Source organism: Lissotriton vulgaris, chromosome 2_1, assembly GCF_964263255.1.
Source record: "Lissotriton vulgaris chromosome 2_1, aLisVul1.2, whole genome shotgun sequence".
NCBI lineage: Eukaryota > Metazoa > Chordata > Amphibia > Caudata > Salamandridae > Lissotriton > Lissotriton vulgaris.
The window spans coordinates 449,164,661-449,179,774 of NC_141687.1; positions in this window are offsets into that span (position 1 = coordinate 449,164,661).

A 15,114-nucleotide genomic window follows, 5' to 3' on the forward strand; every position below is an offset into this window, starting at 1 on the left:
AACTTAATTATTAAACAAAATTGATATTTTTTGCGCTACAGTTCATGTACCGTCACAATGCGGTAAAGCATACACATAGGTGCACCGTTGCGCCATGCTGATGCCACTTATCCCAATTGGACCACCCACCTTGCCAGAGCTGCAAGACGTCCTTTACAAACTCTTCAAATATCACCCTAAGATGTGCCATAGCTCGCAACTCATTTAAAAAATGATGCCCTTGTAACTTGCGCAGAACACAGTTATATTCACAATGATGCCCTTAATGGGACAATCTGCATCACTATGCCACTTAGACAATGTCCCTAAAATTTCCTTCCCTGCCCCCTCCAAGTGACCAAATTACAAAATAAAACAAAACAAAACATATTACAGATGTAATCCTAGTTCTTCACCCATATTCAGACCTGTGGGAGACTTGGTTAACAAATATCGCGGGATTCCAATCTCCGCAGTCGTTTCTCCCAGTCTCCTCCTCTGGGGTCACTTGATACATGGTCAATGCAAAAATACTTATCCAACTTTCTGTTACTATTATGGAGTATTTGGAAACCACGGGGTAGCTGGGATCCTTATTTTGTATCGCCGCTGATGCTCTAAAATGCGGAATGTGGCTGGGTGGATGGTGGGACCTACATAACACAGGCCACAAGGGCACATAAGGCAATATACCACATTTGTTGTATTGCAATTCATTAGTTCAGTAATGTGTAGTGGATCCTTTAGGCCTGCAACACTATATGAGGCGACTTTGGTACTGTTGCTGCAGGCCTTACACTTACCATATGGAAAGAAAAAGTAATGCCCTTGAATACTTTCTCCACTTTAAGTGGTGGTAAGTAGCTTTCTAGCAGCTTGACCTAGTTGTGAGAGAGGGATAAGATGACAAGTCCTTAGCTATCACTGCATCTGATCTCAGTATGTGCCAGTTAGATTGCATGATTTTTCTCACATTACTGGCTGCATTGGTATATCTCGTTATTAGCCTGAAGTTATTCTTTATATCAGATGTGGATTGTTTCTGTTCATCTTTCAATAATTATGCTCTGGACTTTCCTGCCACTCTCTTGGTGGCTTCCTTCTGGACACCTTTCTTAAACCCTCTTGTCTCAAATCCCTCATACTCTCTAATGCATCTTTCTTGTAGTCATCCTCTCCAGTGCTGTTGCGTTTACTCAGCAGCAATTCCCCATACGGGATGCTTTTCTTGAGATTGCTGGGGTGGCTACTCCCAGCATGCAGCATTGAATTGCCTGACATGTATTTTATAAATAGTGCTGGCGGTATCTTGTGATAAGCTACAAAGACTCTCTTTGGTCCAGGGCGACCATGGCTGCAGGAGGCAGAAATTCCCAAAATGAAACCCACAGAAAGAAAGTATCAAGGCTCGGATCCAGAAAAAGCAGCATTTAATAAGTAAATTTAAATAGGCAGCACCCTTACGCATTTGGGCGAAATGCCTTTTTCACAGGTAAGTAACAACTCAGTCAAGTCCCAGGTGTTTAAATATTTGCTTGCATCACATGCCTGTGTAATTGTGTAGTTCATTTCCTATAACGCAATTCGTATAGCAGTAAAATAGCGTTCTAACAAACTGCATACTGTACTGTTCTTTCATTCAAGTTCAATACAGGCATATTAATATATGGTTATAAAAGGAACTTGCACATTTTAATTCAATCCTTGCTGTTGCCAAAAGGTTTCTAGTCTGAATCCTACCAAGACGAGGAGATAACCTCGCTTGTCGCACTTTCTCACCTCCAAGATGGCAATAACTGGTAATCTATAGGTCCACAAAGATGCAAGCAGGTCATGCCCCCATCGTTAATCACGCCAACACAGCCTCTGTTGACGGGGCCATCCAACCCTGCAGGGTGGCCGTGGCTGTGGGAGACAGAAATTCTTGTATTTACATTTTAATGTATAGTATAACATACCTGTGTTGAACTTGAACGAAAGAACAGTACAGCATGAAAGTACAGTACAGTATGGAGTGGGCCTACTAGTAAGCCCCTATATTCCATGAGCTTGTAGCTGTGCGACTTTTGCAAACATCTTTTAATGCATTTTCAACAGCAAGGTCCAGATATTGTTTTGGGTTAGTATGGCATTATACGGGCTAACTCAGTTAAACAAACAGAGCATGCTACAGGGGCCTGTTCACAGTGGCATTACAATAGCCAAATCAGACAATGCAGTGCAGGCGAGGCCAATAGGTGCTGTGAGACCTCTCATGCACTGTGCAGGGAGTATTTTCACACAGCCTGCTAGGTAATTAGTGACATTAAACTGTGGGGACCTCCTGCCATGTATGTTGCAGGACAGCGTCCTCACATGTCATCAGGCCACAATTTGGGCAGGGTTTTTGCTTTTTCCCCATAATCGTCACACATAAGTGTATATTGAAAACATTGTCGTATTTTCTTTATGAGCCTGTAGAGTTCTTGAATGATCATTGTCTATTTACAGTGCAGTGGTTGTATGTAAGGAGCTAAGTGAAGAAGACTAGCATGCATGGGTACTCTCTGATATGTGTGTAGCATTGTTAAGAACACATAATGACTTGAGAAGGCCCCAGCAATCTCATACTATGCAGAGTGTGGACTTTTAAATTGGACTGTTCTCCGAGTACTCAAAGCCAGGCACCGTTGCACCGTGTAGCAGCTAGGATGGTCTTGCCTCTTGTCTGCACTCTGTGCACCTAGTACATGATGTGCCTGGTATTATCTGAAAAAACTACAAAATGGCATTTATATGTCCATCATTAGGGCATTCCAACCTTGACTCATGCTTTTGTCCAATGTACAGACAATACCAGGCATTTGTTAAGTCCATGTATTGTGTTTCACATGTGCACAGTGTACATGTTCAGTATTCAGAGGGCAATTTACCTTGTTTTTGTCTTGTAGGTAGACCTGACCCATACACCTGTGGGGAGGTAGACAGCTTCAGGGATCCCGATGCTACAGTGAGTGTCACCTGAATGTTACTATGCTCTATTCGGATTGTGGATGTTCTTGTATATCGCTTGCAGTGAGATGTGTAAGGGGTATCATTAGTCAGCAGAAACAAGCTTTACCTCACATGCAGATTCACAACAGAAATAGGACACTTGCATGTGCAATTGATAGGGGCAAAATGCAATACATGATGGACGGATCTGAATCTGCTGAGCTAATGTTGTGCAAACGATGGTGTGGATGTTTACGGCACATGTGTCATCACCTGCCCCAAAAACCAACAGATGGTCATAAGTTGAGATGTCTCTCATACATGCTGTAGACAGAAAGTGACAACATGTGACAGAAGTATTAAACAAGATAGGCTGTGATTTTCCTGACACAGTATGTGTACCCAAGTCAAAATCTGAGCTGGAAACAGGTGTGGTTGAGTGTAACATATATCGCAGACAATACTACCAATTGTCAACAGCACAATTAGGGGCGTAAAACGATATCGGTGGACTTGTGTCTTCCCAACACCGTCTTGGAACTGGGACCGACCGACCTCCAGTCGGCGGTCCATACCTCTTGATTAGCATGCGACAAACACTGTTCGGTCTCATTCCAACATTTCCCTATAGGAGCATATATTACTGCCATTAACCAGCTGTAGTGCATGCTCCCATAGGGAGGTGATGTTAATCCCTGCAACCCATGGTAGGCACCTCAAGGTACCTACCACAGGGTACATGGATTAACAGGGGGGCACCATAGTTGCCCCCTCAGCCCACAACCGGAGGCCATGCACACAAGGGGGCCTTGCTATGGGCTCCCAAATACACTTTCCGACACGGTCTTCATGTCAGAATGGCCAGCATGGAAACCCTGCCGGAAACAGTGCATCATAATCCCAAGTGTAGAAAGACCGCCCTTTGGGATTATGGGCCAGCCTCCAACTGGTAGACAGGAGCCAACCGGAATGACGGTCTGGTTCACTTTCCAACGACCAGCACTGTAATGCTGCAGTCACAAATTAAACCGAAATGCGGCCCAGAAAGTCAGAGCCTTTCCAGGCTGCACCGTAGTTTGCCCCATAATGTTGATATGTGCACAGTTAGCATCATTTCCTATTTTGTGTTCACATCATAACATGCTCACACCTGCAGAATATATTACCGCCACCCTACTAAAATTGGAACACTATAAATGATTGAAGGCATGTCAGACATTCATGCCATTTAAACAGCAAACTGTTTTGAGATCCATACATGCATCCATAGTCTATCCAAAGTTTGGACTTCAACAGACTTTGGTGACCATGTGAGAAGGCTCAGCATACTCAAACATGATTCCTTCCTAGTATAGATCCCCTATATGTATTTCTGAGGAGGTATTGTTGAAATGTATCATTCATGATAGCCAAACAAGTGGGCAAGTTACATATCCCCATCTGTTGCTGTGAGTGTTTAAATCCTTTGTTCATACCAGTGACTTGGGATCACCCCTTAATCCACATTTTTCATGATATATGGCAACTATCATCCTGCATCATTGGTGCCTGAGCATCCATCAGAGTACTGCATATTTGTTGACATGTGAGATGGTATGGCAGATGAGCAATTGTGCAAATCCCATGTTGGTATAAAGGATGTTTTCGTGAATTTCTATGTGAGCATATAATGTCTGATGCACATTTCTAGTGTAGGCATTCACATGGCTATGTATGGTCAATTGAGTGTGACATGTCTACACAGGCTCTGATGATTTCTACCTCACTGCAGACAAAATAGGTATGAGTCAATGTGGCACGCAACCAGTCCACACATGCCAATGTAGTTACATGCCTGACTCATCCCCTCATACACCCTTTAGTAGACATGTTTTCATACCTTAGTAGTGTTTTGGGAGGAATATGGCCAATGTGTTAAGTACCACGGGCATGGATGCACTGTGTTGCCAGCCTACAGGCATTTTCATAGTCTACCTATTGCTGCTGTTACCCATACTGTCTCCCCATTGAACCTTTTGGGGTTATTACCTGCAAAATAAAGCACACTATACTCATACATATAAGATCTAGAGCATACATGCACACACTCATCACATGGATAAAGTATGAGTTGATGTGCATCTAGGTAACAACACATATTGAAATATTTGGAAAGGTACTTGAATATGAAAGGACCACATGCTATTGTTTGAATTTCATGACATGGTCTATGTACTAGGGTTCCAGTTATTTCAATAGGTCAATATTGGAGATGTGCCCAACAGGTCTGTTGGATTAGAGATAGCTAGCCATACTCCCTCTTTGTTTCAGTTACGTGGCACAGTCATTCTATGCTGTAATGTGTGTAGCCTTGTGTATTTACCATAACAGTTAAGTATTGCTGAGGCACAATACATGTACTTGCCATAAATTTCTCATTTCACATAGGTTATGTTATGTTATGTTATGTTAATAACATTTATTAGGCGCAACAGCTGCCCCAGCAAAGGGGCGTCCTGGCGCCAGATCATGTACACAACACAACAGATCAAAGCTGAAAAGAGGGGAAATCAGATAACAGGGGAAAACAAGTGGGTTTTGATGGCACGTCTAAAAAGAGTCAGACTATTAAGGGCTCGAATGTGCACAGGAAGGGAATTCCACAAATCAGCCGCCAGAACACGGAAGGAACGTCCTCTCATCCTATTCAGCCTGAACCTAGGCTTACTCGCCAGATGGAGTGATTCAGATCTGAGGGACCGCGTGGGGACGTACGAAGAGATGAGGCCCACCAAGGCGGGGGAGAAGAAAGCTTCAGAATCTTAAATGTCAGACAGAGAGCCTTGAATTTGATTCTCTGTCTGACCGGAAGCCAATGAAGAGAGGTCAGAACAGTCGAAACCGAACAACGTCTCGGAAGGCCAACAATGGCCCGTGCAGCAGCATTCTGCACCCTCTGAAGCCTAGTGGCCTCAGCCTGGTTGACTCCTAGCAGCAAGGCGCTCCCGTAGTCATTCCGGGAAAGGATAGAGGCCTGAACCACCAGTTGCCGAGTGGGAGGGTTGAAGAATTTGAGGACTGGTCTCAGTCCTCGCAGAATACCATAACAGGTAGCTGCTGTCTTCTTCGTGTGGCTGGTAAAAGATAGATTAGAATCCAGCCAGACCCCCATATTTTTAACTTCGGCCGCTGGAAGGGGGGACACCCCTAGTTCGGAAGGCCACCACTGATCTCCCCAGAGATCCGCCTGCTTCCCTACGATCAGGACCTCGGTTTTCTTGGCATTAAGCTGTAGGCAATTATTACGCATCCAGCTAGCCACAGCTATAAGTCCTGCCCGGAATCTGGGCGCAGTCACCTCAGGGTCCCCACTGAGTGTCACCGCCAGCTGCGTGTCGTCGGCATACGATGTCATGGTAAGGCCATATTGCCTGACGACAGCAGCCAGCGGCTTCACATACAAGTTAAATAGAGTGGGGCTAAGGGCAGAGCCCTGAGGGACTCCCAGTTCCAGAGGGTGAAGCAAGGACTGGCCAGGTGGAATGGCTACCTTGAAAAACCGGTCCGAGAGGAAGGAGCGGAACCACTGAAGAGCCTTCCCCGCAATACCCACTTCCTCCAATCGCCGCATCAGGATGTCATGAGACACCGTGTCAAACGCGGCGCTCAGGTCTAACAATAGGAGCGCCGCAGTCTGCCCCGCGTCCAGCACCGACCGCAAATGCTCGATCATAAAGAGCAGAGCAGTTTCAGTGCTGTGTTGAGCGCGAAACCTATTTTGGCTCTCGTCAAGGATGTTATTACGAGAGAGGTGTGCAGACAGGATGGAATTCACGTGCGCCTCAGTGACCTTGGCGGTCCAAGGTAAGAGGGAGATGGGCCGATAGTTCTCCGGGAGCAAGGGGTCAGAGTTGGTTTTCTTCAAAATAGGACTGACCACAGCTTGCTTCCAGGATGGCGGAACCATGCCCTCACTGAGGGAGAGATTGATCAAATCCAAAATGGGCTCACGACAGAGAGTCGGGAGACGGGCGAAGAGCTCCGGCTTCAGTGGGTCTAAGGGGGAGCCAGATTTAATTTTGAGGCTCAGAGTGTCAAATACCCCGTTAGACATGGCCGGCAAGGTGGACAAAGTTTCGGACACCGAGACCTTCACATCACTTGGAGTATCCCCGGGAGCAGATGGAATAAAACCACGGTAGATTTTCTGCACCTTCTCTACGAAAAAGGATGCCAGGCTTTCGCAGTGCGAGTCCGTGCAGATTACTTGCGAGGTGGCCCGTTTCCCCATCAGGTCTTTAAGTACCTTAAAGATTAAGTTAGAGGGGTTAGGGCTGTTGGAAAACTCAGCTGCATAATATGCGGCCCGGGTTTGACATATGGCTCTGTGGTAGGTCTTAAGCTGAGCAAAGTACAGTGATTTTAACGTGGGATCAAAGGATTTTCTCCAAGCCCTCTCAGCTTGCCGGCAGGTTCTCTTGAGCTCGGCAAGAGTCTCATTATACCAAGGGCTGCGATTTTTAGCATGACATTTTGCCCAACGCAAAGGTATAAGAGAGTCGAGGGCAGTAAGGACCCAGTTGCAGAACTGTTCATATCCCTGTTCTGCATTCTGCAGTTTGCCTAGTGGTTGCGCCTCCAAAATCCTGACAAACTCCTCTAGCTTAAGTTTGCGCCAATTGCGCTTTAGAATCTGTTTGTCAACAGGTTTAAGTTGAGGATTGTCAAGGGGACATATCACTTTGACCAGCAGATGGTCAGTCCAGCCCACCACCATCGGGTCAGGTCAGGTGATTGGCCATAGATTCTACCCTCTTGCTCGCTGCATGAGAATCCCCAGAAAGTACCTTGATGGATCATGTGTACCATTCCATGTGTACACAACTTCATTTTTCTGAATCAGTGTTTTTTTTCACACAGGTTCATCATTATTAGGCCAGACACTGTCAAATCTTCTCCCTATAAGGCCAAAACCTGAATACTTTTGGATTGTAACTTTAGGAGAAGATACAAGCTTCTTACGACGCTTCGTCATGAATCATTCCATGATGCCTTTTTTGTCTGGACATGCCACTTGCACAGCTAATACCAATTCAAGCAAGACTACTTGGACAACTTCAGCTTGGTATAATTATTCTTGTCCAACAGACATGACCCCTTAAAAGGAGAAGGCCTACCTAATTTGCTTTGAGCAGCACCTCCACCTCAGGCACATTGCCGAGGTTTACAGGCACATGGGAAGGAATCACAAGGAATGACAGGCAGGGGGTACCTGGAAGTCATCACCTCAGTTACAGTAAGTGCTGGTGTCTTACGGGGGTGATCGAAGGGAAGTCCTGGGAACCTCTGTATCATAGCTGGCAGTGCCACCACAGGCAGTCCCCACTACCTGAGAGCAACAATCACACCTTGAAAAGCAGTGCCTTAAATACAATGCTGACATGACGTTGAGACTGGCATTGAACTGCAGGTGGCCAAACAGCAGTCAGTGGTCAGGATTGCTGAACAACAATAGGTCTCCCTCCAACTATATACCCCTCCACTTTTTCTTTTTTTTTTGATAATTAGTATTTTAGCATAGGTTAGGATAGGTTTTAGCATAGGGATAGGTTAGGTTAGTTCAGTGATTTCTTAGCTTTTAATACTTATCTATTGTTAGGTGAGAATATGAGTGGCTAGGTTATTAAGTGGGTCGGAGTTAATGCTTAGAATATGTATAAACAGAATATACACAAAATACAAAAAAACGGAATATTTGTTTAGGTTTCATTGTTGTGTAGTTTATGCATAGGTGTGGTTTAAGCATGTCTCATCTTCAAATGTTATTTAAGGGGGTTGGGGGGCGATATTTAACATGTCTGTTGTGGTGTATATGCTTAGATTAGGATAAGTAGGTTAGGTTAATGTTAAGTATGGCTTTTGTAGGTAATTTAGCACAGGTTATTGCCAGAATAGTTTAGATATGATTAGTTAGTGTAGTTTAGTGACTTTTACATTTTAAGAATTGTATGGTGTTTTAAGTACATTTTTTTAGGCATTTTTACAATTGCTTACTTTTAATTGTGAGGCAGTTGTCATATTTGCTAAGGTTGGGTTAAGCACATGCTGTAGGAATTCCGGGCAATTTTTGAAAAGATGTGTTACAAATTGGAGCACCTAAGGTGTAGACCATGTCAAGTTTGCAATGGAATCACTAAAGAGATCTTCAAATGTGTCAAAACAGGTATCCAGCCCCTAAAGCACTCTACCTTGCACCATATTGTTGTCACATCACTGTTGGCTGCTGGCTAGTATGCATGGAGGTATCCACCCCGTGGACAGAAACTTCATTCAGTCTTACCATTGATTGATTCCTAATTGCAGCACTACATGCATGTGGCCTTGGGTAACTACTTGCTAGTTTAGATGCACATAGGGATCACATAAACAATTTCCATTGGTCTGTGCAGATTTACCCATGGGTCTATGAAACACAATTCCCTTAAGATAGTAGGTAGTGTCTTCAGGGTCAGCACAACCACCATGTTCTACTTATTCCAGTCATGAACAGACATACGCTGGTTAAGGTAAGTAATTGTATTGTTACATGAACAAAGGAGCAAACAGCAGTCCTTGAGGCAACAACCCCAACATAGTTTGGGAGCCATTAGATGTCTAGACAGAGTCCATGGGGGATACATGTAGTGGGACGTGGAAGAGAGGAGTGTTCCAGTAAGGAGGAGACCAACATGCCATTAGGGAAGATGGGCCACATTGACATCCATGAATGGGTGAGATCAACAGGTGGGAAAGCAAATAGGGGACAGAACCAGTTGAGAAGTACACTGGCATGGCAATAAGAACAGGTCAAAAAAGAAATTAGCCATGTGAGACAAAGAAATGCAACTGGACAGTTTTTCGGTGGAGAGAGGTAACGGCCGCATTTTTATCCTCTGATGTGTCTCGTGCCTCTCTTGAGGTAGGTGTTGTCAGTGGCAGAGGTAACAAAGGCATACACACATCAGGGACTGAAGCTGTGGATCCCCTGTCCACAAAAGCATTTCTCTGCCCTAACAAGTAAGGCAGCAAAGCACTAAGAAGGGCCTGCTGGTTTGCCTGCACAGAACAACATCGCTCTGTAAGGCACCTATGGTTGCTATGTAGGAGTCCTGCTTCTGCTTTATCGACTCCAGGATGTTGCGTATCGCCCCCAGCTCGTTAGCAACCTTATGTATTCCACTTCACCAGAGCACCTGTTCATGCCTGTGCCTCATGGCACCAGCAATGTCAGCCAGGGGCGACTCTAAGCCATGGAGCAGAGGATAGATGCCTCTTATAGCCTCCAAGGTGTCCTTATTGGGACTGAGGCACCTTTAGACTCTCTCTAGGGTACCCACCATAGTCCCAATCCCCGCCCGCACCCAATCTATCAGCTCCCGCTGGACCTCTAATTAACAATGTTGGAATTCAATTTGGGGGTCCTTGGAGGCCAGGGGAAGGCTGGCAATTGGTGTTTGTGGGTGATAGACGGATCCTCTAGACCCACAATGCTATTGGCTGTTCCTATGACAGTGGATTGGGTTTGGAGGCCAGGGTTTGCCAGAGTGTGTCTTGGCCAAGGGTTAGCAGGCGGTCTTCTGCAGGATCCTCATCCAGGATGATCCTCATCCAGGATAGGCATCTGGTCAGGAGGTGTTGGTACATTCTCCGCAATGAACTAGGCATATGTTGATGGTGATCTATGTCAGATGTTGACATGAGTAATATGGTTGACACTCAACCTTTCTACTAATTAACTTTTAGGTGACAATTGATGCATAGGACATTTGTTACTCATAGGTATTGAGGCCAAATTGCACTGTAGTTGCCTTTGAGAAGGCAGTAACTCACCATTGTTCACACAACCACTGTGACAAGGCTGACTTGTTGTGTCATGACATATGTTGCAACACAATTACCCAGCCTTCTGGGCCTGCCATCCCTGCTAGTGTGATATGAGGTAAGGTCAACACCTACCTTGGTGATTTGCTTTCTTTTTCATGATACATATACTGATTGTCTTTTGATCTATTGACATCACTACTGCGTATAGTTCACCTAGTCCTCAGGGTGCTTGCATTCCCTACAACCAGTTCACAGCCCACAGCTCCTGTGAAGGTGATGTGGGTTTGGTAATTAATTAGTTATGAACCTGCAGTCTGCCTTTCATACAGTACACCACAGCATTCTGCCTTGTTGTGCTGCCTTGCATGCACATTGTGCATTCATGTGGCAAGGGTTCTATTTTCACATATATTCTGCACACATCCACACTAGTTCCAACCTTGATACACGACAAGTATATGCAAGGGCATGTACTTAGGTTCTGCTAGTAGACTCTGCTTGCCAAGTGGAGCATCTCCCTCTGTTTTAGGGATTACCAAACACCCTGGAGGGAGGAGGCAGATTTCATCTAGATAACAGCAATTTGATTAACTGCACATTTTTTAGACTGCCTTTGTGAAACATCTGTGAGTCCGGTGAATGAAGATGAGCAGGTGGACATAAAGAGTTTGTGCTGTCATTTTTTTAATGAAAAGTTGTAGAAATCCCTCTTGTAACTTGAATGTACAGAACACAGTCAGAAAAAACCTTCTCTGGAGGACAGGGACATGGTACTAAACATCCCTGAAAAAGAATTGGCATCTGCTGATACTTTTGAGACAACCGCAACGTGGAACCAGTGGACAAGAATCCATCAGCCTAAACCTGGTGCTTCCCACGACTCTAAACAGAGTAGAGGAACCACAAGTTTGGTTGGCTCAGCACAGAAATGCAACTTTACTTCTGCTCTCCAAATTTATAAATGAGACCCTTTGTGTTCATAAAGTCTGTGCATTTTTTATTTTTGAATGGTAAGTCAGGACTCTAAGGGGCACATGTATCAACAACTGAATTAGCGATAACCAAATAGCGATTTTTAAGGAATCACAATTTGGTAATCGCAAATGCCTATGAAGGTAGGAATCGTAATTAGAATTGTGATTCCTTAACATTAGCTAATAGTGATTCGGAAATTGCCAACCACTATTACTCCATTCATTCCTATGGGCAAACAGGCCCATAGGAATGTAGTAAAACGCAAATTGCAAATGCAAAGCCAAGGTTGCCCGGGGGCCTAAGGGTCCCCTGAAGCACCCCCCCAAAAATGGTAAGTGTGGCACTTTCAAAAATGCTTTTTTGTGCATTTTTCAAAGCATGTACAAATTGCCAAAAACTTGAAGTTGATGGTAATTAGCCTTTCTTAAATGTTTGCATTTAGGAAAGACTACATGCATCGGCATTAGGGAATAGCAAATTGCAATTCCCTAAATGCATTCGCAATTTAGGTAATCACAAAAAATTGAGATTACCTACATTGCGAAATGAAATAGGTACATGCATCAATTCTGCGAATCGGCCCGTTTACGACCAGTAAAAAGCTAGATGCATGTGCCCCACAGTGCACAAATAAGTGAAAAGTAGAAAAATGCGTTAAAGCAGTAAGTTTTGGACTGCTTGCACTGATACTACTCAAGCACAGCAAATGCAAATTGGTTCTATATTCCACTATTGACGTGCAAAAGTAGCGAAAAAGGTTTCAAAAATCCAGAAGGAAGTGCAAGGGAGACCCACCTGCATCCCAAGTACCAGTAGCAGCAATCCTCATCATGGGGTTGTATTTAGCAGGTGCCGTAGGAATCCAATGGACATATACACCCTGTTCATGCCAACTCACCAATGGGACATTCATATCACCAAAAGGACTGAGGATCATACAGAAAAGACTTTGCATTCCTGAATCGCATGTGGTTGAAAGTTCAAGTAACTGTTTGTAGTTCGTAAAAGTGCACTGTTAATGGAATTTATGAATCACCATGCAAGTCTTGTGACCCATTGCGATTCACAAGGAAAGAGGGGCAAACATGGGTTGAGCCCCCTGTCCCCGACCCCCATTGCACTTCTCAGTGGAATACACAACTGCTTAACCTGCTTTGCATCTTTTTTATGGTTGCAGAGCATGCAATGATTTGTGGCTGTCAAGGGCGAGCGCCAAATATATGTAGATTGTAAGCTGCCAGCATTTCATAGCTTAGATTCTCCCTGTACAGTCTGGGGACATCTAAACGAGTGAACACTGGTTCCACCAACTGTGGCATGATTTTCCCCTAGGTCACATTTGTAATGTAACACTACAGTAGTGTGAACCTTGTCCTGTTAAGGGGCACAAGTTACCATGCAGACACATTGTGAATGTGAAAGCAGAGAAAGAGGTCTGCTGTCCGATGCAGGTCCCCAACCCAGCGTTCACTAGTTTTTTGAAGCTTCCATCATATTCCTGCCTCATGAATATTCATAAAGCGAGTGGACAGCACCTTTTGGCGAAAAACCTGCTAGGGCTTTGACCATCACTTTCACGTGCACCTAGTGGAGTGCCAGTTTGCAGTACAATGCAAAAATTGTGTTTTAGCCATTCGCTTAATGCTCATGAGGCCCATGTTTGCCGATTAGCAATTGCCTGCATAACACACAATGAACTATTTAAATTCATTTACTCAAGGCATGTGAAAATGAGCTTGGTGCTTTCAGGAGGACCCCCTTAATTCTGCTCACCATGGCCTTTACATTGCTTAATTTGATTACCTTTGTTCAATTCACTTTTTTATATAAATGTACACATTTTTACTGTGGTAGGGCACCCATAACATTTATTTGGGGGTTAGTACTACAATTCATCCTGGGTTATTGCTCTTTTTCACATTGGAAAAGCCACTCCTCCACGACCTGTCCACCCGCCCGCCCCCAACCAGCCATATCCGTGGCGCGAGAAGCAGAAAGATAAAATGGTATTTAAAGTACCATTTTATGTTTTTTGCTTCTCGTACCGCGAGAAAGCAGCAGGGTAACGTTCCTCCACTCTAATGGATGAGCCGCTCCTGGTTTTTTCCTCTTTCTAAGTCATAGCGGAGAAGTGTGGCTCAATGGTTAGAGTCCAACTGATAGTAGCGTTGCTCCAGCAGGGAGCAACGTCCTCATCAAGCACTCAAGAAAAATATTCCTTAGAACTGTGTTAGTGTCTCTTCAATAAAGTTTTATTCAAATGATTTGTATCACAGTTAAATCATATTTTCATTCGTTAATGTTATCCTTCTTATAAATCAAAGTAAAATGCCTAATGCATTTCGGGCTTTTAGCCCTTCTTCAGGGGCATGGTATTCTGTTGAGGAAAAACAACACACTTGTAATGTAGTCATGTAAACACAATAGAAGTAATTACATTGTTTTCATCAAGGTCTCTTTCATGAAAAGTTCCTTATATCCCTTCAGAACGTGATGTTTATGATTGACAGTCTCTTTAAACCTCACACTTAAAAAAACATTGTAGCTGGTGTAACATCAAACATGTGGGTTGCGTGACTTTATCATGCTACATGCGTTGTGGTACTGTGATTTTATCCCAGATGTGTACAATTCGGTTACCTCGTCGTCATATGAAAGTATCTAAATGTCGATGGGTTGGGTGCCCAGAAAATGTGAGAAACCTGTGATGTACACAAAAGTGCGTTTTAGCCACATTGTTCAAAACGAAAAGGGTGTTGGAAGGTTGAATTAGATAGATTTACATACCGGCGTCGGTATCCGGCGTTCTACGCTTTGCGGGATGCTTTTGTGAAAAGCCTAAAACATTCATGCGAGACTTTTTCTAAAACGAAAGGCGTGCAGATGATTACAAATCGGCAAAGTCGGCATTAACATGAGGCCAAATTATATTTCGCACTTAGCGGAGCTTACCGGCAAGGTAACCAAAGGTCGAAGTAGTCGGGTCCCGAAGCGATCCGAGTGGCGGTAGCAGTACACGACTTTTGGGAAACGGGATGAATTTAACCCGGAAGATCCTGTGAACAGGCCGGGCCTGGTGAAACATCGACATAAACGTAGGACTTAATTCGCGGAAATGAATTCCCACAACAAATATGGCGGGGCTAAACAACGAAGCGCTGTTAAAATCACGTGTGTTCTAAAAGTAGATGGAGTGGATCGATCGGTTTCGAAGGGATATTGGAAAAGGTGTAAATGAATGAATAAAAGTGCAATTCTACTGTCCAAGAAAACAGTAAACAAAAACAACATTGGTTAGGCAATTAAATAGAGTGTGACTGTCCTTCAATAGTTAAAGATGGAGTT